This window comes from Myotis daubentonii, chromosome 1, assembly GCF_963259705.1.
Source record: "Myotis daubentonii chromosome 1, mMyoDau2.1, whole genome shotgun sequence".
NCBI lineage: Eukaryota > Metazoa > Chordata > Mammalia > Chiroptera > Vespertilionidae > Myotis > Myotis daubentonii.
In genome coordinates, this window is record NC_081840.1 from 200025450 (window position 1) to 200050156 (window position 24707).

The 24707-nt window shown below is 42.6% G+C and overlaps 1 protein-coding gene across 8 annotated transcripts in view; it reads left to right on the plus strand.

The window, feature by feature from the left end:
• The first annotated feature begins 467 nt into the window (after positions 1-467).
• The window catches only part of CLOCK (clock circadian regulator), a 168516-nt gene continuing 144276 nt past the window's right edge, over positions 468-24707 (plus strand). For 6 of the 8 annotated variants that reach the window (XM_059670836.1, XM_059670810.1, XM_059670853.1 and 3 more), the window contains exons 1-2: positions 755-910; positions 2032-2119. The gene's annotated coding sequence lies outside the window, so the exon portion shown is untranslated. Of the gene's footprint in view, positions 606-753; positions 911-2031; positions 2120-24707 lie in introns of those variants that run through there. The other 2 variants (XM_059670827.1, XM_059670874.1) reach the window with 2 other exon arrangements.

The following is a 24707-nucleotide window of genomic DNA, read 5'->3' on the forward strand; positions in this document are numbered from 1 at the left end:
CGTCCTCCCCGGCATTTGCAAAGTAGTTTCCTTTTGAAGGGAGGGAGAGGGGGTCCGCCTTTTGGCCTCTGGACCCTTCATCAGGCAGGAAGCTCTTTTCCCCTCCATAGCTCTCCTGGCATCCAGGGTGGAAGCCGGCGTGGCCGCGACCTAACGTGACGCTCCCCGAACCGGCCGCACCCTCCGCCGGCCAGGCCCCGCCTCTCCGCGGCTTTCCAGTAACTGGTGCGCGGGGAAGAAGGAGGGCGCCAGGAAGATCCCGGCTCTCCTCCGTCCCCGGCGGCGGTCGCGGGCCGCGCGCACACGCACACGCACACGCAGCCCTAGGGAGCGGGAGTCGCCTCCGCAGCCCGGGATCCCCTCCGCGTCTCCGCGATGCTCCGCGGGGCCAGTCGCATGCGCACCGCGTCGCGCCGGGGAAAGCGAGAGTGAGGGGCGGGGCGGGCGCCCCGCGCTGGCCCTCGCTGCCCGCGGGGTCACCGACGGCGCATGCGCCGGGAGGGAGCGCAATCACAGACTCCGCTGGCGGCCGCCAGCGCGGAGGAGGAAACCCCCGAGCGCGCGGGCGCGGAGGAAATCTGGCCGCCGCCGCGTGCGCGCTCCCGGTGAGTGGCGCCCCAGCGGGTGGGCCCGGGGCCTGACGTCCGCGGGCTGCTGGCCTGGGCGGCGCATGCGCGCTCCCGGGGCCGGTGGAGGAGGGGAAGGAAGGGAGGGGGAGGAGGAGCGGGCGGCCGTAGCGGTGACTGTATTGGGGGTGGGCTGGGGACGCCGCTCACAGCCCCAGGTGCGGCTCGCGCCGGGAGCCGCCGAGTCCGCCGAAGGCTGCGGGACTGGAGGTTCCGAGTCCGCGCCGCGCTGCCGGACTCCCAGGTGGGGGAGGGAAGAAGCCGGAGCCGCGGCCAGCCACACGGTGAGGGCGCGGGGCAGGGGAGGGAGCGGGGCGCGGGGGGTGTGGGGTCGGGGGGCGGCGGCCGAGGGAGAGGGAGGCGGGAGCTGAAGCCCAAGTTTGGGCGGTCGCGGTGGAGTGTTTTTTTTCCTGGAGTTGGGGCGGAGGCCCGCCCTGTCTGCGGGGCCCTCCGGGGCAGCTGGGGTTACCTGCGGGGCAGGGGCGGGATTGGGGTGCGCGGCGGGGCCGGGTGGCTGGTGCGCCTAGCGGGGCGGGGACCGGTCCCCGCGGCAGAGCAGCCGGGGAAGCCGGAGCCCCAGTGCCGGCGGGGCTGTTGCTCGGGACCCGCTAGGCCTTGTGACCCACTTTATTCCTGTCACAACTTGGGCACGTTTGGAGCGGCGCCCAATGGGGCGCCGGGGCGGCCAGCTCCTCGGGAGGAACCCCCGCCCCCCGCCCCCCATCCCGAGGCGCCCGACCCGCGCGCCGCGGCCCCGAGCGGCCGGTGTCGCCGCCCTTGGGCCGGTTCCGTTAGTAGTTGTGGTTCCGGGCTCGGTCCCTGGGGAGCGGGTCGCCGGGCGCCCGGCTGGAGCGACTGCGTGGGTTCGAGGGCTCCGAGGCGGCGCGGGGTCTTCCTTCCCGGACCGCGCACCTCTCCTCCCGCCGCCCGCGATGTCGGAGTCTGGGCGGCCGGTCCGCGCCCTGGCCCCGGTGTGACATTTCCTACGCGCAGCGCCGCGGCGCTTTCAGTCCCGAGTGTTTTGCGGGTTGGGAGTCCTCCTGTCGATGTAGAGCAGAACCCCGACAGCGGTTCTCAACCAGTGGGTCGCGACCCCTTTGGCGGTCGAAGGACCCTTTCACAGGGGTCGCCTAAGACCATCCTGCGTAGCAGATATTTACATGACGATTCATCACAGTAGCAACATTACAGTTATGAAGTAGCAGCGAAAATAATTTTATGGTTGGTCACAACATGAGGAACTGTATTTAAAGGGCCAGCAGGTTGAGAACCACTGCACCTAAAGGGCAGGCTAGGCCTCTGACCCGGCAGGTGAGCGATCGGGTCAGGTGGTGCTTTCTTGTGATTAGTGTGCCACACTTTGCGACTTGAAGGCTTTTTAAACAACCAAATTCTTCTTTTACAGTAAAAGAAAAGCACAAGAAATAAAGGAACTTTTACTGACTGTCATTGTTGACTCTTCCGCCGACACCCCAAGTCCCCCCCCAGAAAAGGTAATTTCCCTTGAGGATTGCATTCTAATTTGTAGTTTTAAGTGTCAAGAGGAGAACATTGTGGAATGTTTTCCCTCTGATTGAAAAACAAACATTCTAAAAAGGATATGATTTAGATAATGAGTTGCTTTCTTTGAAAGTTATCCTTTGGGACACCTCAAATCTGGTTCGTTTGAAAACCTTGGGGGAAAAATGAACTCAGGTGTCCAGTTGTTGAATAGCACACCGTTAAAGGTTAGCCCGGAGGAAGATGGTGAAAGCTGTGGCAGAGCTCGGCAGGATTAGCTCCGAAATAAGAGTAAGGAAGCTTTCTGTGTACTGACATGGAAAGACTTCCAAAGTATGTTATAAAAGTGGGGGGGAACCACCGCCAAGGTGTAGGGCAGTGTGGGTGATACGCTGCTTTAGGTGTTCAGGGAGGGGTGGAATACGAACATGCGCTTGTGTTTGCTTTTCTAAGGATAAAGGAACTCTGGGAAGATACTTGAAACTAGTAACGGTGGGGGAGGCAGAAGTAGCAGCCTGAGGAGGGGACGATGAGAAATGAGATGTACACCGTTTTAAAAATATTTGTGACTATATTATGGGTTCATAAACTAGATGAAACAAAAATCCTGTCCTCCAGAATAATTTCCTCAATGGTTTTTGTCTCTCTTCCCTAATTTCTGATGATTTTGGCCATTTTCAATATGACTGCTTTTAATATTTTTTAGGAAAATGAGCCAAATTGAAAGAAAGTTTAGAATAAGTTGGCTGTTTTATACGTTAGTTTTTAAGATGTTGACATCACAAATTTAACTTTTGAAGATGTTTAATCATATTTTGCCTTGCTAAAATATATAATGACATTATTTACATTTGGCATTATAGCTGGGTTATGCTGTTTTCAGATTAGTTTTTTGTCCCCCCTCCTCTTTTATCAGGAGTCACAGTTGTATAAAATTTTACTTTTTTTTTTTTTAACTCAATAGTTGCATGACAAAACAGTTGGAAAAGATGAATACTCAGTTAAAATAATAGAATTGATTGTCCAGTGTAGTTTGCTTTTCAGATTAGGAAATATTTTTATCTTAAGGAAATAAGACATGAGCCCCAGTAAATTGTAAATTTGTGTGTGTGTATGTGTAATTCTTAATAAAAAATTAAAATAAAACTGAGACAGTGTTCTGGTAGTGCAAAAAACAAAAATTTTTATTACTTACAGACTGTTGTAAACATTGTATTAAGATTTTTTAAATCTCTGCCAGCCTAACCTTTCAGTTTAGCTTATATTTGAAGAGAGGATTGGTAGTTAGAGAGAATGGACATAATTTTGAGGGGGGGGGGTACTCAGCTCACTCTGGTGGCTAATATTGTATAATCAAAGTAATGAATATTGAATAGTGGGTGATAGTTACTATGAGCATTTCTGTTTCTTTACCAATATTCCTTTTTATCTAATAGGATAGGATAATTGTTATTTCTGTTTGATCTGTAGGTCTCTAGTAGTCCAAAATGGCATTTTTTCTTTTGAATTCCATGTAGATCTATTTAATCTTTTTGAAAAAATAAAATTAACATTTCAGAATTTTAATATTATAGAAGTTGATACTCTTGAAAAATTAAAACAATAGTGTAATACATGGATGGGCAAAAGTAGGTTTATGGTTGTGAGTAAGAGAAACGCAGTTTACTCTTGTATTATTCATTTATTTTTGTATTTTCCATAGGAACAACTGTAAATGTACTTTTGCCCACCCCTGTGTAGTAAGTGAAAACCTCCTTTGCACAGTTCTACTTCTCACATTCCTTCCCAGAGATAACTGCTGTTAACACTGTTACATAACCATATATATGTATATATTTAATCCTCACCGAGGGATATGTTCATTGATTTTAGAAGGAGGGAGGGAGGAAAAGAGAAAGAAACATCCCATGTGAGAGAGAAACATGGATTGGTTGCCTCTCATCCGAAACTCACACCTAGGTATGTGCCCTGACTGGGATTTGAACCCAAAACCTTTTGGTGTATGGAACGCTACAACCAAATGAGCCACACTGGCCAGAGCCCTTATATATATTTTTTTACTGCGCATTTTCAAATATAGACGTTTCAAATTTGAATTGTCTTGATTAATATTCTGTTCTGCCCATTTATGTCTCTTCTGTGGGCTGTTACTACCCACAGGACAGGGAGATGATTTGGAGTGTGTCAGAAAGTTTCACATATGATTTACACCTTAGGACATACACATCTTTTTACTTGCGAGGAGTTGATTTGGGGTGCATTGGCAGAGTTTGCAGTGCGGTCACTGATGAGCTTTGGTGTAGAGCAGTGGTTCTCAACCTTGGCTGCACATTAGAATCACCTGGGAATCTTTTTAAAATCCTGATTTCTGGGCCTCATCCTCTGGAAATTGTTTCTTTGTTACCAACGTTGTGGCCCACCCCATAACAAAAAAACAGAATTTCCGGAGGATGAGGCCCAGAAATCAGGATTTTAAAAAGATTCCCAGGTGATTCTAATGTGCAGCCAAGGTTGAGAACCACTGGTGTAGATTGAATTCAGGAAAAGGACTTGGATTCCATAGCTTTTATAGGATTCTAGAGTCCACCTTCTAGGGTTTTCACCTGGCCAATAGCTCGCAGGTTAAACTTTGATTTTATTCTCCTGTACTTGAAGACCACTAGAAAGTCCCGAGATTACCTCAGCCTCTCCAGGTCCTCTGAAGTGATCTGGGGCAGACTCTGTCTGTCCTTCACTAAGAGACATTGTTGACTTGGATGGAAGGAATCCGGCCTTTGAAGGGGAAAGGGAAGAAGAGGTCTTTTGGGAAGTTGGTGCATAGCAGCAGACAAGTAGTATGCAAACCCCCACCCACCCACTGTTTTCCCTGCAGAGAGAACACTACTGGTTTTGTTTTTTGCTTTTATAGTTCCAGAGGTTTTTGTTTTTAAACCAAGCTACAATGAATTGCTAAGCTTTAATTCTTTTTAGGTGACAAAGTCTGCAGAAAGTTCAGAGTATTAATCAAGACTCTTTAAGTTATGTGAGATACATAGAAAGACAGGTATAATTGACTCTGTCCTCAATGGGTTTGAAATCTAGTAGGGTTAAGTGAGTATGTACATACTGATTATAACACAATTTAGGATATGATGGATTCCAAAAGAAAAACATATAAAAGGTTTGTAAGGGTGAGACTGTTTCCATCTTTTATTTGGGGGGACATGTGGTTTGGAGTATATCTCTCAACCTTTTAAATAGTTACAGAAGGATAGGACAAATTTTAAAAGCTCAAATCTTAGCTCTTAAGGAGTAAGGAAGTAAGGCATTAAGTTGCATCCTTCTAGCAGGCATTTATGTGACTGATTTTATTTTGGTTGTTTTGTTTTTATTCTGTCCCACTGGAAAAAGCCATTTGATGCTTTATTTGATAATTATACAGCCTCTCAGATTTCAGGATTTTTAGAAATATTAAATTAGGAAGTTAATTCTGTCAGTCAATTATTGTATGTCATCTAATATTACAGGCAGTGTTAGTGTTAAAAGTAAATTGTTTCTTCCTATCACATTTCCTTTTGTCAGAGCACATATTTAATATACCTTCTCCTTCACATTTTAACTTCCAGTGCTGTGTCAAATAAAATATTTATTTTAAATATTTTAAACTATGAGGGCAAACAACATGGTAAAAAGTCAATCATCGTTCCACATTATAGCAAAACTACCCATTATTGTTTGTGTCTGTTTACTTCCAGTTCTCAGATGCCTAAAGTAAAAAAATTTTAAGTGTAGTTTTTTGTAGCCATTGCACCAGTGAACATTGCTTTTTCTCCTTTTCTGAGTATAAAATTCTAGATGGAGTTGTATGAATTATTTATAGAATACTTTTAAGTGTCAGAGCAATTAAATCTTACTAATTAACTATAATTATTATAATGGCATTAGTATTTATAGTTCCTTTACAACCATTTGTTAGTTGTTTTTATAGCTCTGTTAGGTGAAACTTCTGTAAATCAGGTGGATAAGATATTCCTGTTTTGCTCTATGATTTCGATTATTCAAATGTTAAATTAATGTAAATGCATCCTCATAAGTATAATTTCAATTCTGAGTTATTATTAGTTTTAGGTGTGTATTTCACAAAGATGTTGTTCTGCTTATTTTAAGCCTTAGAAATCTACAGAAACTACTTGTAAAAATAAAAATTTTTTTAATCCTCACCCGAGGATATGTTTTTTATTTTAGAGGGAGAGAAAGGACAGAGAGAGAAAAATTTGTTAGAGAGAAACATCAGTCAGTTGCCTCCCATATGTGCCCTGACTGGAAATCAAACCTGTAACCTAGGTATGTGCCCTGACCGGAATCAAACCCGCAACTTTTTGGTACAGGAAGATGCTCCAACCAACTGAGCTACCAGCCAAGGCTGTAAAAAATAAAATTTTATGAATTGCTTTTGACTTACAGGATACTGTTTAGAATGTCATTTACCTTTTACTTTTAAGAAATATTTTATTTTTATTTTTACATCAATAAAGTCAAATAGTATGACAAAAATTCCCATCTTTTTCAAAGAGGCATTTAATCAGGTACTTAAAATTTTAATTCTTACCCCAAATAGTAGAAGATGAAAATATAGGTTGATTAACGATTAAAAAACACTCAAACAACCAGAAATGTGTATTGTATTAATGAGGGTTAAACCATATGCCTAGGCTAAGAATTTATCATTTGTATTAAAATATGGCTTTGCCCTGCCCCTGTGTGGCTCAGTTGGTTGGGCATCATTCTATTCGTGGAAAGGTTGCCAGTTCCATTCCCCATTGGAGCACATGCCTGGGTTGCAGGCTTGATCCCCAATAGGGGGTGTGCAGGAGGCAATGAATGGGTGTTATGCTCTCAGATCGATGTTTCTCTTTGCCCCTCTCCTTTTTTCTCCCGCTCCCTCTCACTTCTCTCTCTCAAATCAATAGAAATATCTTTAAAAAAAACATGGCTTTAATGTGAATACTTGCCTTTCTTTCTTAACTCCCTCCCCCTTATAAAAATAGTGCAACCCTAATGTAGAAACCTGGGAAACACACACAAAAAGCATGAATTAAAATTTTAAGATAACAGTGAAAATCCCACCACAAAGAGATGCTATTGTTAACCTTCTAGAATATTTTCTTCCTGCATTTTATTTAGCCATTATATAAGTATATGTACACATATCTATACTAATAAAAGAGTAATATGCTAATTAAACCGGGAGACCTTCTGGGAGACCTTCTGGACTTCCTTCCGGACAAAGCCATGGTGGTGGGGCCGAGGCAGAGGTGGTTAGGGGCGATCAGATTAGCTGTGAAAAAAAGAATAGGGAAGCTTTCTGTGTACTGACATGGAAAGATTTCCAAAGTATGTTATAAAAGTCGGGATGGGGGGGGGGGGGCGGGAAATAATGTGTAGGACAGTGTGAATGATATGCTACTTTATGTGTTAAGGGAGGCAATTGCGGGCGAGCAGGCCGGCAAGCGGGTGGGCAGTTGGGGGAGATCAGGCTGGTGGCGGGGAGCAGTTTGGGGGGTGAGTAGGCCAGCGGGGGGGGGGGGGGGAGTTGTGGGTGATCAGGCTGGCGGGGGGGGGCAGTTGTGGGTGAGTTGGCCGGTTGGGGGAGGCAGTTGGGGGCGAGAAGGCTGGCAAGGGGGGCAGTTGGGGATGATCAGGCTGGAAGGGGGTGGCAGTTGGGGCAATCAGGCCAGCAGCAGAGTGGTTAGGGGCAATCAGGTAGGCAGGCAGGTAAGCGGTTAGGAGCCAGCGGTCCCGGATTGCGAGAGGGATGCAGGCCAGGCTGAGGGACACGCCCCCATGCATGAATTTCGTGCACTGGGCCACTAGTCTATATATATAAAAGCCTAAGCAACCAAACAACTGAATGACTGGTCCACCGGTTGCTACGATGTGCACTGACCACCAGGTGACAAACACTCAATGCACAGGATCAGGCTCCCTCCTGTCTGGATTGGGCCTGCTGGGATCGGACCGAAACTGGCTATCCGACATCCCCTGAGGGTTCCCGGATTGTGAGAGGGTGCAGGCCAGGCCGAGGAACCCCACCAGTGCACGAAACTGGACTGGGTCTCTAGTAGACACATAATGTTACAAAATGAGCTCATAATGCATCTGTTGTAGTGCAAAGTACTCTTCACTTAACAGTGAATCTTGAACATTTTTATGTTAGTATTTTTCTACAACATGATTAATTTTAATAGCTATGTAGTATTCTCTGTAATTTACTGGTCTTTTTCTGTTGAACACTTAATTTTCTAATTTTTAAAATAATGATGTCACTTTTAGAAGTGACAGCATTGGTCATGTAGTGTTGATACTTGATAAAAATTTCAATAGGATAATATTCAGAAGAATTAGAATTCAAGTAGAATGATACTATATAGCTCACAGATTAAACAAATTTTGTGCTTTTTTTAAAAAAATGCCACAATTATATAATAAATTATTAAATAATGATTCATAATAATGAATCTCAGATTTTTTTTTATAATGGTGTATTTTTTTTCTAAAGTATGTTTTACTTTGAATTATATTAAATTAACCTTGCATTTCAGGAGCATAAATCATTTGGATAGCAGTGCTCTTGAACAAGACTAAGTAATGTAGGAGTCTATAAAACAGTCTGCATTAAAAATTTGAGCTATCCCATTTTTTACAGTAGTTTAAGTCCAGTAGAGAGGTTTTTGATTGCTCTAAAACACTTCCTTAAAAGGAAAATCTAAATACCAAGAAAGAATCCTGTGTCTTCCAAAGAATTGACATCAGCTTTGTAACAGGATTTCCATGGTATTTTATTCAATTTCTAGGTATCTGTATCCTTCAGTTTAAATGGGGGAGAAAAACTATGTTAACTATTTTCAAGATAGATACAGTCTTAAAGTTTAGTGCAATAGTTTTAATGTCTTGTCTATTTTTGGAAGTTATACATTTTCTCAGGTTTTTATGATTACTTTTGATAGTGACTGCCTTTTGCTTTATCTTTTGTCATGAAATTAGGGAATTTTAAAATATTTATTATTCCTTGTATTCTCAAAGACCTGACTAGATTGTTAAAATATCTGGTTTCATTCTAAATGTATTATTATTTATAGTAATAGAGATAACAAAGTATTTTAACAGGATCTTAATTACTTATATCTATAGCATGGTGTAGTGATTAAGAGTATAGGGCTAAAGGTAGCCTGCTTAGAATACAAATGCTGGCTCTTCCGCTTATATGAGCTTGGACAAATAGTACCTTAATTTCTCATTTATAAAATGAAGATAATTTTAGTTCTATATATTCTGTGAGGATTAATGAAAAAACACATGCAAATTTCTTAGAACAATGAGCATTTATTACATAGTTAAGTGTTCAGTAAATGTTAGTCATTATTCCTTGTTTCATTACTTTTATACCGTGTATCAAACAGGGCTCTTATCCTTTTTTTGTGGAGGGATTGTCACAATTTAAATGTATTTAAATAAGTTGCTTAGAGTTTTGTATTTATAGAGAGAGTTTGGGAGTACTTGACCTTTTAATGTGACTTATAATAATAAAGTTCTAGAACATGTTTCCATTATGCATGGTATTGTATAGTTTTTAGAAAACCCTTTGCCAAGTACAGTTTTGGTTCACAAAACTGATGACTGTTGTAACTGCAGTTTTAAATGAAATGATATTAGAAGTTATTTAGGAAAACCCCCCAAATTAAAATGGAAACTGTTAGGACTTAAGTTTTATTTTACAGCTTTAACTTATATTGTTTAACAGGAATTCCACAAATATTTATTAGAAGCAAGAAGCGATATGAGAGGAACAGTAGTTAATGGAAAAAGCTATTTCCAACTCATATTTTTGCCTCCATCAGAAATGGTGACAATATAATATAGTTGTAATTATAAAGGTGTTAGTTTCACCAGTAGAGTTTATTGTGTGAAATATGTTTATACCGTTTGTCTTCTTTTTAAACTTGATCATATTCTATTTCTCTGTACGTCTGTTACTTTGTGCAAGCTGATCTTTATTAAAATTTTCAATCTGATTTTTTTTCTTTTGAAAAAGTTTTGTGGTTTTTATAAAAATTAGTCTTGCTCCTTGGAAAAGAATTACAGTACCAAAACCTACAAAAATAATCTATGAAAAACATAAAATCTTAGGAATAAATTCTGTTAATATATTCTTCAGCATATTTTAAGGCATTTGTGTGTATGTGTATGTATATGTACATGTTACAGCTTTATAGCAAGTGGAATATGCAGTTTTGTAAACTAGTTTTCTCTCATGTTTTCTGGATGTTTTTGCTTATGACTAAACTAGAGGCCCGGTGCACGAAATTTGTGCATGGGGAGGGGCGTCCCTTTAGCCCAGCCTGCACCCTCTCTAATCCGGGACTCCTCAGGGAATGTCCAACTGCCAGTTTTGGCCCGATCCCCGGCAGTTGGACATCCCTCTCACAATCTGGGACCAATAGCTTCTAACTGCTCACCTGCCTGTCTGCCTGATCACCCCTAACTGCCTCCCCTTCCCCCGCTGGCCTGGTCACCTCCAACTGCCCCCCAAGGCGGCCTAGTCACTGCCCCCCACCCGCCGGTCTGGTTGCCTCTTACTGCCCACCCACTGGCCTGGTCACCCTTTACTGCCCCCACTGTTGTCCTGGTCGCCCCCAACCCCCCTCCCCCCTGCTGGCCTGGTTACCCCTCACTTCCCCTCTCAGCCGGCTTGGTTGTCCCTTACTGCCCGCCCGCTGCCAGCCTGGTTGCCCCCAACTGCTCCCCCTGCGGGCCTGGTTGCCCCATGCAACCTGCTGTTCGGTTGTTTGGTCGCCCCTCACCCTCTGCTGGCCTGGTCGCCCCATGAAGCCTGCTGCTTGGACGTTTGGTCGCCCCTCACTAAGCCCCCTGCTGGCCGGGTCGCCCCATGCAGCCTGCTGCTCAGTCGTTTGGTTGGCCCTCACTAACCCCCCTGCTGGCCTGGTTGCCCCACGCAGCCTGTTCAGTCGTCTGTTCGGTTGTTTTGGTTGCGACAGTTGCTTAGGTTTTTATATATATATTAGAGGCCTGGTGCACAAAAGTTTGTGCACAAAAATTTGTGCACTCGGGGGCGAAGGGGGGTCCCTCAGCCCGGCCTGTGCCCTATCGCAGTCTGGGACCCCTCAGGGGATGACCACCTGCTGGCTTAGGCCCGCTCCCTGGGGGATTGGGTCTAAGCTGGCAGTCAGACATCCCTCTGGCAGCCCAGGAGCCCTCGGGGGATGTCCATTTGCCAGCTGGGAGCAGGCCTAAGCTTCAGTCGGACATCCTTAGTGCTGCTGAGGAGGCAGGAGAGGATCCCACCACTACTGCTGTACTGGCAGCCATCAGCCTGGCTTGTGGCTGAGCAGAGCTCCCCCTGTGGGAGTGCACTGACCACCAGGGGGAAGCTCCTGCATTAAGCGTCTGCCCCCTGGTGGTCAGTGTGTGTCATAGTGACCAGTCATTCCCATTCGTTCTGCTGTTAGAGTCAATTTGCATATTACCCTTTTCTTATATAGGATAGAGGCCTGGTGCATGGGTGGGGGCCAGCTGGTTTGCCCTGAGGGTGTCCCGGATCAGGGTGGGGGTCCCTCTGGGGTGCCTGGCCAGCTTCGGTGAGGGGCTGAGGGCCGTTTTCAGGCTGGCCACACCTCCTTCAGGGAGGGGGGTCCTGCTGGGGTGCCTGGCTAGCCTGGGTGTGTGGCTGATGGCTGTTTGCAGGCTGGCCAAGACCCCCAGCGGGGAACCTCACCCCATGAGGGTGTGCCCAGCCTGGGTGAGAGGCTGGTGGCTGTTTGCAGGTTGGCCACAGCCCTTTCAGGGTAGGAGGCCCGCTGGGGTGCCTGGAAAGCCTGGGTGAGGGGCTGATGGCTGTTTGCAGGCTGGCCACAGCCACCAGCCACCCAAGCTCCCAGTGAAGGCTGGCTGGAAGCAGGTATCTGGGATTTATTTATCTTCTATAATTGAAACTTTGTTGCCTTGAGTGGAGGCCACAGCCAGCCAGGGCAGGCGGTAAGCTTGACTTCCTCCATCGCTGGGGCAACGAAGCCTGCTGCTTGCTACAGCTCCGTGCCTGCCGGCCACCATCTTGGTTGGGTTAATTTGCATGTAGTCACTCTGATTGGCTGGCGGGCGTGGCTTGGGTGTAACAGAGGTGCGGTCAATTTGCATGTTTCTCTTTTATTAGATTAGATATAGATATTTTTTAATTCTCACCCTGGGGTATTTTTTCATTGACTTTTAGAGAGGGTGGAAGGGAGAGGGAGAGGCAAAGAGAAACATTGGTGTGAGAGAGAGACATCGATTGGTTGCCTCCTGCACAAACCCCACCAGGGTGGGGACACTTGCAACCAAGGTATATGCCCTTGACCAAAATTGAACCCAGGACCCTTCAATCCAAGGGCTGATGCTCTGTCCACTGAGCCAAACTGGCTAGGGCAGTGGTACAGCATTTTTGAATTGCTAAAAGAAAAGAAGTCAACCCAGAATTCTGTATCAAGCAAAAATTAGCTTTCATGAATGAGTGTCAAACAAAGACATTCTCAGGTGAAGAAAAAGCCCCACGCAGCCTGCTGCTGAGTTGTTTGGTCATCCCTCACTAACCCCCTGCCATCCTCGTCCCCCCATGCAGCCTGTTTCGTTGCCCATTCGGTTGCAATGTTCGCTTAGGCTTTTATATTTATAGATAGATAGAGCTATTCATTGTTTTTATCTAGTTTTAGTCTTTTACTTTGAGTATTTAGTTCATCTACATTTTTGCTGATAATAGTTGAGTTTATAACTACTATCCATTTTGACTTTTCTTTGAGTCATGTGTTTTGCATTCCCTTTTATACTTAATATTTTTTTTCATTTGTGTTAATAAAATTATTTTTATTCTGTATTTCCCATTATTAGCTTATTATACTAGTATATTATATCACTATATCTTTAGTGGTGATTCCAGAGATTACAAAGCATACTTAATAGTATAATATAAGTTACTTGTACCATTCCTCAATAATGCCAATTCCTTACACTTAACTCCTACTCTAGTTTTTTTGCATTATCATTCTGCATTTTATTTATACACTAGATGCCTGGTGCACAGGTTGGGTCCCTAGGCCTGGCTGGTGATCAGGGCTGATTAGGGCCTTCTGGCTGCTGGCTGGGCCTTCCTTCCCCAGCTGCTGGCTGGCACCTTCCTTCGTTCTGTGTCCCCCCCTGGTGGTGAGCGCACATCATAGTGAGCAATCGAACTTCCGGTCTCCCAATTGAACTCCTGAGGGGACACTTTGCATATTAGCCTTTTATATATATACTAGAGGCCCGGTGCACAAAAATTTGTGCACTCGGCGGGGAGGGGGGGTCCCTCAGCCCGGCCTGTGCCCTCTCGCAGTCTGGGACCCCTTGGGAGATAACGCCCTGCTGGCTTAGGTCTGCTCCCGGGTGGCAGAGGGCAGGCCCAATCCCTAGGTGCAGCCCCTGGTCGGGCTTAGAGCAGGGCCGATTGGGGAGTTGGGGCGCCTTCCCCTGTCATGCACAGAGCAGGGCAGATTGGGAGGTTGCGATGCCACCCTCAGTCACGCTCAGGGTAGGGCCGATTGGGGGGTTGGGGCACCGCCCCCTGTCACACTCAAGGCAGGGTCGATGGGGAGGTTGGGGAGCTCCCCCCCCCCCCCGTCACTCACAGAGCAGGCCCATCAGGGGGTTGGGGAGCTGTCTCCTGTCATGCACAGAGCAGGGCGGATCAGGGGGTTGGGGCGCCGGCCTCTATCACCCACAGAGCAGGGCCGATCAGGGGGTTGGGGCGCCGCCATTGTCACACTCAGGGCAGGACCGATGGGGAGGTTATGGCTCTACCCCATCACACAGAGAGCAGAGCCCGTGGGGTGTGGGGGTTGGGGCGCCGCGCTCTATCACCCACAGAGCAGCGCCGAACAGGGGGTTGGGGTGCTGCCACTCTCACACTCAGGGCAGGGCCGATGGGGAGGTTATGGCTCTACCCCGTCACACACAGAGTAGGGCTTGGGGGGTTGGGGCGCCGCACCCTGTCACACACGGAGCCGCAGGGTGATCGGGGTTGGGGAGCTCCCCCCTATCAGGCACAGAGTAGGGCCGATCAGGGGGTTGGGGCGCTTTCCCCTGTCAGGAACAGAGCAGGGCCGATGAGGGGGTTTGGGCACTGCCCCCTGTCATGCTGATTCCGTTGCCGGGAGGCCTCGCGGCTCCGCTGATCCCGGTGCTGGGAGGCATATTACCCTTTTACTATATAGAATAGAGGCCTGGTGCATGGGTGGGGGCTGGCTGGTTTGCCCTGAAGGGTGTCCTGGATCAGGGTGGGGGTCCCCACTGGGGTGCCTGGCCAGCCTGGATGAGGGGATGATGGCTGTTTGCAGCTGGTCACACACCCTTCAGGGTGGGGGTCCCCACTGGGGTGCCTGGCCAGTCTGGGTGAGGGGCTGAGGGCTGTTTTCTGGCTGGGACTGAAGCTCCCACCGCTCCTTTTTTCTTTTTCTTTTTTTTTTTATTCTGGGCCAGCTTTAGCTCTGAGGCTTGGCTCCAGCTCTGAGGCCTCAGCTGCTGAAAGTAGGTATCTGGTTTGTTTTGGTTCTATAATCGAAACTCTGTATCAACTCCAGCTCTGAGAACTTGGGCTCGCTGAAAGCAGGTTTCTGGGGTTTTGTTTACCTTCTATATTTGGTACAATGTTCAAACTGCAGGCTCAGAGGCCGGCAAGGCAGGCGGGGAATGTTGGAGTCCTCCGTCACTGAAGCAAGCAAGCCTCATGTTCAGTTTAAGCTGCCTGACTGCCAGCCACCATCTTGGCTGGCAGTTAATTTGCATATCTCGCTGATTAGCCAATGGTAAGGGTAGCGGTTGTACGCCAATTACCATGTTTCTCTTTTATTAGATAGGATAGATACTTTAAACTCTAGAAAACATTATTAGTTTGGTTTTGAATAGGCAATTTTTGTTCATACTTATCCTTTCTAGAGCTCTTCCTCCCTGTATTTCTGTGTTTCTATCTGGGATAATTTTCCTTCTTTCTGGATAGCTTCCTTTAGTATGTATATTAATACTGGTCTTCCTACTGACAAATATTTCCATTTTTTGTCTGTCAGAAAACATCTTAATTTCACCTTTTTGGAATAATATTTTCACTGGGTATAGAATTCTAAGTCGGTAGTTATTATCTTTCTTCATTTTAAAAACATTTCATTGTCTTCTGGCTTTCTGTTGAAGTTAGGTACCAGTTTTATTGAAAGTAATATATTAACTTCTAGTCTTGCTGAGAATAATGTCTTTTGTGTTTATTTGGCAACTTTTAAGACTTTCTCTTTTGTTTTTTGGTGTTTTTTTTGGGTAGTTTGATTAGGATGTGTTGCGGTGTCGTTTTCTTTGTAAATATTTTGCTTTACGTTCATCGAGGTTTTTAATCTATAGCCTGATGCTTTTTAGTTTTGTAAAGTTCTCAATCATTACCTCTTCAATTATTGCTTCTACTTTTTCTCTTTACGTGTTCTAATTAAAAAAAAAAATTGTTACATCCAATGATCACGTTCCACATGTTTCATAAGAATTTTTTTTCCTCCTATACTTTAGTTTGGATATCTCCTAATGACCTATTTTCCAGTACACCAAAATTGTCTTTTTTGTCCAAGCCCATCTATTGTTTTCTTAATTTTACATTGTAACTTTGAGTTCTAGAATATCCATTTAATCCTATTTTAGAGATTTTTAATAGAATCCAATTCTCTTGAACATATTGATTATAGCTATTTAAATGCTTTTCTATTAATTTCAATATCTGCATTATCCATTGGCTTACTTACATTGTTTTTCTATTGGTTATTGGTCATGTAGTTGTATGGTTTTATCTCTTCACATGTTTGCTAAGTTTTTCAATAAATGTGCTCATTTTATCTAAGTAATTGACTTTATTGATAATGTTGTTTATAATCTCTTATTATCCTTTAAATAGCTTTAGAATCTGTAATGAGCTTATTTATTTGTATAATCTAAAGAAATTCAGTATCATCCCTAATATTGGTAATTTATGTGTTCTTTCCCCCTGATCAGTTTAACCAAAGATTTATCAACTTTATTAAGGTTCTTAAAGAATTGGTTTAACAGATAGTAAATCTGATTTTTATTTTATTTTTTTAATTTACTTATTTTTGCCTTGATCATTTTTCCTCCTTGTCTTTGCCAACTCCTAGTGGCCACATGCTTTCCTTGGCTTGAGGCCCCTTCTTCCATCTTTTTTTTTTTTTTTAATATATTTTATTGATTTTTTTAACAGAGAGGACAGGAGAGGGATAGAGAGTCAGAAACATCGATGAGAGAGAAACATCGATCAGCCGCCTCCTGCACACCCCTCACCGGGAATGTGCCTGCAACCGAGGTACATGCCCTTGACCGGAACCGAAACTGGGACCCCTCAGTCCGCAGGCTGACGCTCTATCCACTAAGCCAAACCGGTCAGGGCCTTCTTCCATCTTTTTAAATTTATTTATGAATGAATGACACTATTACAGATGTCCCCCATTTCTCCCTCCTTTGCCTACATCAACCCAGCCCTCTATCCCCGCCTTCACCATACTGTTATCTGTGCCATGGGCTATGCATATATGTCAGTAATGGCAAACCTTTTGAGCTCGATGTGTCAAAATTTTGAAAAACCCTAACAACTCTGGTGCCATGTCACATATAGAAATATTCTTAATTTTTTTTTGATATTTGCAACCATAGTAAAAAAAGATTTATACTTTTGATATTTTATATATTTAAATGCCATTTAACAAAGAAAAATCAAAAAATATGTATAAAATGAACAAAAACAGAAAAACAATGTACATTTAGGAAAAAATAATAATAAAAACAATGATAATCAAGTGGTATGAAAACTAGAAATTAGTGACTTTTTTGGTGCTGAAGTTTGTCTGCTAATTCTTTAATTGCAGGTTCATACTTGGTGCACTTCAAGGCCAAGCAAGTGCCACTAACTTTATCTGTTAGCCGGTTTCTTTTGTTCGTTTTAATATTATTTAATGCTGAGAACAAAGTCTCACAAAAATATGTTGATGAAAAAATTGTTAGCAAAGCCATCACTAGATTTTTTATGTCGCTAAAAGTGTCAGGTACTCCATTCCAAGCACTCAAAATTTCTTGTTCGTAGTTGCACTCTTCTTCATTATCCAAACGATTTTGTTCCAGATTTTCAAGTTTCGACCTTAAGTCGACAAACACATGAGTCCAAATGCTACCTTGAAAATCTGCAAGTTGCATCTCTAAATCGTCAATTTGCATCCATTGGAAATCCTTTAATACCAAAGTACTGTAAACAACTACATCCGGATACTTAATTATTTTAATGGTCTGTTCTAGGCTTCTAAATTGGTCGAATCTTTCACTAAACTGTTCAAATAACGAGTTTACTATATTCTGGTACATAAGTATGGACTGCATTACACTCGTTGTAGTGGTCTTCTCGAAATACTTTTTTATCCGAGGAAAATACTATAAGTTTTAGTTTCAATATCTCGAAAATTTTAAGTTTACTTTCAAAAGATTTGATGTATCCAAACATAATGTCAATACTTTTGCCAAAACTTTGTAATTTTAAGTTCAGTTCATTCATATGAACAGAGAGGTCTGTAAAAAACATCAAATTGCTGACCCACTTATGATCATTGATCTGAGGAGAGTTTGCCAGATCCTTATTCTCAATAAATACCGTAATTTCTTCAAAGCACTCCACAAATCGCTCAAGTACTTTACCACGACTCAGCCATCTTACATTATTGAACATCAGTAGTCCACTGTAGATTGAATCAACTTCCTGTAAAAGTGCAGAAAAATTCTCGTTTGTGAAGGGGTCGAGAAGCTATAAAATTCACAATTTTTGTTAGAACTGACATTAAATCATTCAATTCTGAGAATCCCGATTTGGCACACAACACCTCCTGAAGGATAATGCAATGAAAAGGTACAAGTGGATGTCTAATAGCTTCCATAAACAATTTCAGGAATCCCACATTTTTCCCCACCATATTTGGTTCCCCATTTGTCGTGACTGACACAATTTTAGAGATATCAATGTTTAGGTCACCGAATGTTTTTATAACAACCTTACATATTTTGTTTCCTAATGTACTTATTGGCACTAATTCTAACTTTTCAACTCTTTTCTCATTGTGAGACCATCAGAATATCTAGCAATAATGGCCAACCAAGCATTTGATGTGACATCAGTAGTTTCATCAAGAGAAATCGAAAAATATTTATAACTAAATCTTTTTTTAATTGATGCTGTACGTTTTTGTTAAGATCTATTCTGTCTTTGATAGTATTTCTACTGAGTGGTAACTCAGAAATTCTTTTAATAGTATCATCTTTATTTTTCATATCGTGAAATAGAGCTGGTGCACATCTTAGAAATGTTTCCATAATAAATTCTCCGTCACTGAGGGCTTTTCCATGCTGAGCTATGGAGTGAGCAATACAGTAACTTGCTGATGTTAAATTTGTAGAGCATCTTACAAATTTAATGATGGAATTTGATTGACTTTTATAGAGGTGTAGCTGCCTAGAAATGTATTCCTTTCTTTCATCGATATTTTTTTCAAGAGTTGACAATGATTAGTTTCAAAATGTCTCTTTACAGTCCACATTCTGCTTACTACCGTTTCATTACACAGTATGTACAATGATCTGTTGTTTCTGTCGACAATCCCGTACATCTCTGTATGCCTTGAAAAGGTCGGCTACTGCTACTTCCACTTCCTTTATCATTCAATCTTGCTTTTCTATTTTTTTGATTCTCCATCACAAGGCTGCAAAAATTAATAAATGTAAATCATGGCGTTTTTTATAAAAGGTTGATAGGTTTCTTACCCATTACTTTTTTGCAGTGTTCTTGCACTGACTCCTGGTGCAAAACAATTCAAAGATAGTATGTATAACCAACAAATATATGGTGCTGTAATCAATTATCCGACACTCAGAATGTCTCGTTGAGCACTGTTGTGTTGTATATCTTTTTCTTCTAACCCTCCCACTCCTGTCTCCTAACGAACATGGCGATCAAGTGCGTCCGTTTGCCGAATGCACCCGAACGCGCGGGAAGCTTACCCGAGGCACATGTTGACAATAACGAGGCTGTTTCCAGAATTGGGCATTTTGTCACTCGAATAAAAATAAAATGTCATGAGTAAAGATTAATCTCTTTATAGTGCAATTCTTAACCTTTTTATATTGATGTCAATATTGGAACAATGTATCTTGGATGTTTTCACTATGTATCTTTGCTACACAATACCGATGTACATGTTTACATCCGGTTTTAGAATTGCATTATTGATCATGAGTAACGTGAGTAATAATATTACTCGAGTGATGCCCAACTCTGGCCGTTGCGAGAGACAGATATTTGAATTATGCAATTTTTTGTTTCTGTCGATGCGTGTCACCCAAAATGAGTTCGCGTGTCACCTCTGACACGCGTGTCATAGGTTCGCCATCACTGATATATGTTCTTTGGTTGATCTCTTTACCTTCTTTTATCGGGTCCCCCCCTTTGTCATTTGTCAGTCTGTTCCATATATTCATGCCTCTGATTCTGTTTATTTTATCAGTTTATTTTGTTCAGTAGATTCCACATATAAGTGAGATCATGTGGTATTTATCTTTTCTCTGACTGGTTTATTTGGCTTAGCATTATAATCACCAGGTCCATCCATACTGTCTGCAATTGAAAGATTTCCTTCTTTTTTACAGCTACTTAATATTCCATTCATCTACTGATGGGCACTTGGGCTGTTTCCAGATATTGGTTATTGTATATAATGCTGCTATGAACATAGGGGTGCAATATATTATTTCTGATTGGTGTTTTGGAATTCTTAGGATATATTCCCGGAAGAGGGATAGCTGTGTCAAAAGGCAGTTCTATTTTTAATTTTTTAAGGAATCTCCTTACTGTTTTTTCTCTGATTTTTATTTCCTTTTTTTTCCCAACTTACTTTGAGGGTTTGTTTGTTTTCTTTTTCTATTAAATTAGAAACTGAGGTAATTGATTTGTGATTCTCCTGTCCCTTACCCCATATATGTGTGCTATGAGCTTTCTTCTAAGTACTACTTGCAAATTTTAATCTATACTTTTATTTTTATCCAGTTCAAAATGCTTTCTTATATCCCTTTTGATGTCCTCTTTGGCCTATAAATTACTTAAAAGTGTGTTATTTAGTTTCAAAATTTTTAGATCTCTGAGGACTTCCCAGAGATCTTTTTGTTATTTTTAAGTTCATTCAGCTGTGATAAAAGAACATACTTTATATAACTTGGAACCTTTTAGATTTTTTGAGATATTTTATGGCCCAGAATATGGCTTATCTTAGTAAATGTTCTATACCTACTTGAAAAGAATGTGTATTCTGTTGTTTTTTGGTGGAGTGTTCTATAAATGTCAGTTAGGTCAAGTTCTTTGGGTTTTTTGTTTGTTTGTTTTTAAGTTGTTTTTTTATGCTTTGTAGTTTTTGATTGATTGTCAGACATTGTGGATTAAAAAAAAAGAATGCAAGCATTGCCAAATATGTTCTGCCAGGAGGGTTTCACCTTTTCTTCTAAGGAGATAGAATAGGGAGCCAGTCACCTTAATGTATGTGGAGGCTGGGTTGCTATTTTAGTGGTTTGTTGGTACTCTTCCTCTTCTTTGCCTTATTTGTAGGGTGTGGTTTTCCAGGACTTTCTGTTCAAAGCTTTATGGTCTTTATCTCACTAGCAGTGCCAAAGGTGGAACATTTACTTGGTTTAACAAAGTTTTTCAATTAATTATTTAGCTTCTTATCCTGCACAGGTTTAAAATTAAGCAAATGTTCTATGAGAGATGCTAGCCTTGAGCTCGAAGCCCAGCCATCTCCTAATTTTGTTTCTCCTGTCCTGTGTGAACAAAAGATCTCCTGGCTTCTTCGTTCCTAACAGCAGTGTTCTATACAAGCCAAGTCTCAGTTCTCGGCCTCCAGCCTGTGCTCGTGATGTGGAAATAACCCCTGGGGAAAGGCAAGTGCAGATCTAAACACCTTTAAAAGATTTCCCCTTCCCTGTAGTTTAGACCTTCTTGTTTCCCATGCTTCCACATCTCTCTGCTATCTTTAAAAATATGACATTTATAATTTATTTAGCTTTCCTAGTTCTCAGCAAGATTATTAGCCTTCTGCTAACTATTCTATCCTACTTGGATGTGGACAATTCTGTCATTTTAAAAAAGCTGCGCAGAATACTCAATTTTCATGAGCTATTTTGTATTGAATATTTTTCTCTTAGGTTTTAAATAGTGGGATTTTAGTTTTTGACCTAATATACTTTTTAAAAAATCAGATTTATTAAGGATAATTTATATATGTTAAAAGTCACCCACTGTAAATATACAGAGTTTTGACAAACATATACATTCTTGTAAACACTATCACAGTCAAGATACCGATAATTTCTATTACCCTGGAAGTTCTTTCACTAATCTGTATTCTGTTAAATTGGTCATTTAAATACTTTCTTTTGTGAAGTGTCTGCTCAAATCCTTTGCCCAATAAAGAAATTGTGTGTTTTTAAAAAATATTATTGAGGTACGAGTTTTTTTTTCTTTAATATATTCTGGTATGAGGCCTTTATCAGCTGTTTGAATTGTGAAAATTATCTTCCAAACTATAGTGTCCCTATTTTATTTTTTAATGGTGTCTTTGAAGAGAAAAGTTTTTAATTTTCATGTAATGTAGTTTATTAGTTCTTTTATGCTTCTTATTTTTTGTGTACTAGGAAATATTTGCCTACCACAAATATTTTTTAAGTTTTATTATAGAATTTTTATAGTTTAACTTCTTTAAGTCTGATTCATTTCAAGTTAATTTTTATATGTGATATTAAGAAAGGACTATGATTCTTTAAAAAAAACACTTTTTTCCCACATAGATATATACAGTTGTCTCAGCACCATTTGTTGAAAAAAGACTATACTTTCTGCACTACATTACCTTACATTTTTATAAAAAATCAACCATTCATGTGTAGGTCTTCTTTTGAACTCTATTTTATGTAATGAACTGGATGTCTATTTTTACATCAGTACCTTAATGTCTTGGTCATTGTAGCTTTAAATCTGGTAGTGGAAGTTCTCCAACTTTGTGCTCCTTTTTAAAACTGTTTTGGCTTTTTAAGTTCCCTTTATTTAATATGAATTTTAAAATTAACTTGTCACTTTATATAAAAACTAGAAGCCCAATGTACGAAATCCGTGCAAGAGTAGGCCTTCCTTCCCCCGGCTGCTGGCACCGGCTTCTCTCTGGCACCCAGGACCTGGGCTTCCTTGCGGTCGCTGGCAGGCACCCAGGACCCGGGCTTCCCTTTCAGCCTGGCTTCATATTATGCTTTTATTATTATAGATAGACGAGTGGCTCGGTGAATGAAATTCGTGCACATTAAAAGGGAATTAGAGGAAATATCTTAATATTGCTATTTGCCTTTTCTCTATAATAGAAGTGACAGAGATGAAAGAAAATTAGTAAAATGTATATGAAAATCTCCCTCCTGTCAGAGTCTGGGGTGCGCCACAGGACTTAGAGTCAAGTCCCCGCCCACCACCCACATGTGCTTCAAAACGCAGAAGACCCAGACCCGGCCAGCCCCACCCCCATTGGGCGAGACCCAAACCCAGCCAGCCCCATCCCAGTCAAGCCCTGCCGGGCGGGGGATGCAGCCGGATGGGGGGCATGGCCTAGGTCCCCCATTAAGCCCCGCCAGGTAGGGGGCGCATCCTGCGGTCCCCCTGCCCAGCGCCAGGTACGGGGCACATCCTGTGGTCCCCTGGCCCGGCGCTGGGATGGGGGCCATGGCCTGAGGTCCCTCAGCCCAGTGTTGGGGCGGGAGGCACAGCCTGAAGTCCCCCATCAAGCCCTGTCGGGCAAGGGGCGTGACCTGAGGTCCTTGGTCAAGCCCCGCCAAGCGAGAGGTGCGGCCTGAGGTCCCCTGTCAAGCCCTGCTGGGCGGGGTCGTGGCCTGAGGTCCCTCGCCCTCGCCAGGTGCCATGCAGCCTCAGGTCCCTGCTTTTCGGTAGTGGCGGCGTTATGGCATCCTGGCTAATTTGCATATTCCTCTATTAGATAGATAGATGGTTGCTGGGATTGTGATTGATTGTATTGAACCTGTATATCATTTGAGGGAGAATTGACATCTTAGTACTCAGTGTTTTTTTTTTAGTACTTAGTGTTTTGATCCACAAACAATAAATGCCTGCATTCATTTAAGTCTTTAATTTCTCTCAGCAGTGCTTTTCTAACTTTTGAATATACTTTTAGTAGTGGACTTTATTCTGTTCATGAAGCAAGTACTTATTGAGCATCTACTGTGTGCCAGGCACTGTTCTAGGTGCTAGTGTTTTACAGCAGTGAACAAAGTAGACAAAAAACTCTGTCCTTGGGGAGCTTACATTACAACTGGGGGAAACCAGATAAGCAACTAATCAGTTCAAGATATGTTAGTCCTAGTCATTTGTATTATGGAGAAAAACAAATCAGGTCGTAGGGAGTTGGAATATATGAGTGTGGGGGTATGGAGGTTAGAGGCTACAATTTTAAATTGTTGGGCAGAGAAGTCTTCATTGAGAATTTGATACATGAGCAGACCTTAGTTTGCTATATACCCTAATAATGAAACAACTAACAATTTCAGAAGGAAAAGGGGAAAGAAGGTGGGAGCTTGAATAAGTAGGCTAAATTTGCTAGTTGCCTCCCTAATAAGTAGGAATCAGTAACACTTAAAATCAACAAATATTGTAAGGTAACATTAAGAAAGACTATGATTTTGGTTGAGATCTAGTGATGAGAAAAGAAGGAAAAATAAACATATCAACATAGCTTATAGTAGAGAACTAATAGGTAATATGTGAAGAAATGAAGACTTAGTTCATTATATATGGATATGATTATATAGGTATCCACTAGTACAAAAATAAGAACCTTATTAAAATAATAAGTATATGTAAAATATAAAAAGAAGAGGGAATTAAATGAGACAGAGATGGGTACTGTAAAGGTTATAATTTATAATGAAGAAATGCCAAATACTTGTCCTATCTAATAAAAGAGAAACATGGTAATTAGCTTATGTCCGCTACCCTTCCCATTGGCTAATCACGGCGATATGCAAATTAACTGCCAGCCAAGATGGCGGCCGGCAGCCAGGCAGCTTGAAGCTAACATGAGGCTTGCTTGCTTCAGTGATGGAGGACTCCAACGTTCCCTGCCTGCCTTGTCGGCCTCTGAGCTTGCAGTTTGAAACATTGTTACAAATATAGAAGCTAAACAAAACCCCAGAAACCTGCTTTCAGCCCACCGGGATCTCAGAGCTGGAGTTGATACAGTGTTTTGATTATAGAACCCAAACAAACCAGATACCTGCTTTCAGCAGCAGAGGCCTCAGAGCTAGAGCCAGAGCTAAAGCTGGCCCAGAATAAAAAAAGAAAAAGAAAAAAAGGAGCAGTTGGGAGCTTCAGTTGCCTGCCAGCCTGAAAACGGCCCTCAGCCCCTC